This window comes from Eublepharis macularius, chromosome 6, assembly GCF_028583425.1.
Source record: "Eublepharis macularius isolate TG4126 chromosome 6, MPM_Emac_v1.0, whole genome shotgun sequence".
Lineage (NCBI taxonomy): Eukaryota > Metazoa > Chordata > Lepidosauria > Squamata > Eublepharidae > Eublepharis > Eublepharis macularius.
Genome location: NC_072795.1, coordinates 20,825,861 through 20,828,463, shown reverse-complemented (window position 1 = coordinate 20,828,463; position 2,603 = coordinate 20,825,861).

Below are 2,603 nucleotides of genomic sequence, written 5' to 3'. Positions count from 1 at the left end.
TTACCCCAGTCTTTTTCTGGAAGCCAGTTCTGAGTCAATTCTTTCCTTGTGCAAAATGTTTCTTCCGGTTTTGTTTGTCCCACCCACCTCCAACCTACTTCTCAATACATGAATGTTCATTATCATCGAACCACACCACCCCCCACCTTCCTTCCTTCCCTCCTGACTTTTTTTTCTTTCTTAAAAAACTTTCATTTCCATAGCCTTATATCAACCTAGAATTGTAACAATACATGCAGCAGATTCTCTGAATTCCCAGCTTTCATTTTAAAAAAATAAGTCTCTAGCCCATTCCTTACAGAGATATGCCTTTTCCCTTATCGCTCTGCAAAGGAAGGAGCTAGAGATCTAATATTTTTAATGAAAGCTGGGAATTCAGAGAATCTGCTGCATGTATTGTTACAACAGTACATCAATATAACACTATGAAAATGATGATTTTTTAAAAAAATTGCAAAAGTCCTGGCAGCCCACTTTTGGCACCAGAAAAAGCAGCACACATTGAAAATCACATAGCTGCTGCTTCTCTGTGCTCTATCCCAAAAGAGGTTGGTTTGCCCCACCAGTGTCGTCCTCTGCCTCCAAGCTCTGGGTCAGCCTAGGTGGGGTTCTTCAGTTGGGACCATGGGCAGGACTTAGGTATGGGCTTCCCCATGCATAAACTTCCCCATGCGTTCATTTTCAATCTTTTTTAAAAATTCAGCCTTATATCGATATAACGTTATAAGCATGCACATTTTTTAAAGGGTGTATGTGTGCTTCTCTTCTAGTCAGAACCTTGCCCCCCAACTTGTTACCCAATGAAATCTCCTTGCAAATTGGAGGAATTAGCGTGCAAGGAAGGCAGCGAGAGGAGGTAACTTTGGGATTTCCACCTGTGTATACATGGATTGTCCTGGCTAGAGAACTCTTTCAATGACCAGACAGATGTTTCAATCAAAAAGGTGTTTTTTAATTGAAAATTATAAAGATCAACAACATGCAGAACATACACAATACACACTCAGAGCCAACTAGAAAGCAGTGGTGAAAACTGGATAGCGTTTGAGGGGTTTGGATGATAGTTGCCATCCAGAAGACGGCATCTGGGAGAGAGCGCATTGAGCAACCAGCACATCAGTGTGGAAGAACTCAAACAAAAGTTTGAGGGTGGGTGCTGGATCTGAAGGCATGTGCATATCTATGGTGGAGGAGCAGTCCAATTATACCGTGGAATGTGCCCAGATGCAAGATTGCATCTTCTGCCCCCAAACAAAGACTTAATGGTTGTTCCCAGAGTGGGACAAAGGATTGGGAAGCTGTCTCCGGGATGGGACAATGAACTGGTGAACTGTCTCTGGGATGAGACAGTAAACTGGGAAAGTTTGATAAGGTCTGATATTCAGTAAGACATCAGCAGCTGCTTAATGTTTATGATTCTCTGAAGAATCTAGTTTCGTACATCTGTAGAGAAAAGATTCCTCCGGCCTTGCATTGCCTCCTTGACACAGCTGGGGACTGCTGTCTTTGATGTGACAAAATGCTACACAAAAACATTTTTTAAAAAACAACTTTGTATCTAAGATTTGGAATATAAAATACAAATGTCTAATGTTTACTGCTAAAAGTAGAGCTGGGCCATAAGGCTTTCCTGGGTGCGCTGTTCATTGTGCTCAAATACTGTGCTAGTTTTTGAAATCTTTATTTTCTTGTAATACATCAACAAAATTTATAGTATTGGAAATTTTGCAAACCGAATTTGAATAATGCACTTTGGAAAGGAAGTTTATGTCTCTTAAAAGAATTTCTCTCAAAGTTAATGCTGGTTCAGTTCTTCCAGGTGGCAGACATTATTTAACATGAGCCACCCACCCACCCTCCCCATACAGGATGGGCTACTTATTTGAAATGTGGGGATTAAATTGCCATACATTCTAGAACTAAAGTCCTTAGATTAATTGGCAGAGCCGGCAAATGGTTGGGAACTGTTATTGCTGTATCATGGCTGAAACAAATATGGATGTACAACTGCTGGAAGCTTCATGCGAGGCACTGTGAACTTTCCAAGAAACAGAAGGGTATACATTCTTTTAAAAAATCAACCCAACTATTAAATGTTCATCCCAATCCTAAACAAATTGGATAAATCTACTGAGGCAGCTTCACATATGCCCATGGGGCTTTCCATTGTTGGTCACAAAGGAGGAGGAGGCACTCACAGAGCCATAATGTGTAATGGAGCTCCATGCACATGTGGGGCTTCAATTACAGGGAAATTCCAGTGATTACAATTGAACTTAATGCGACGTACTATGCTTGAGACTGGGTTTGACCGTACCATGGTAAAACATGAACAAGTGCTCCAAGCGTCATGTGTGCATTTTGTTTGCTGCACATTAACTTCATAACAAAATTTATGAGTGCAACTGATTGGTTAGGCTCACATGACATGTTAACAGCAAGGGTAATGAGAGCCACCCCCAATAAAGATTTCCTGTAGGCCGAATCGGAACATCATATACAAACAAATCATGTGACTTGCCCAGCTCCAATGACCTCCAGTGTGACAAGGGCCCGAGAATTATGTTCCCTTAGGCTCACCTCTTGGCAGTCCTGGTCAACAG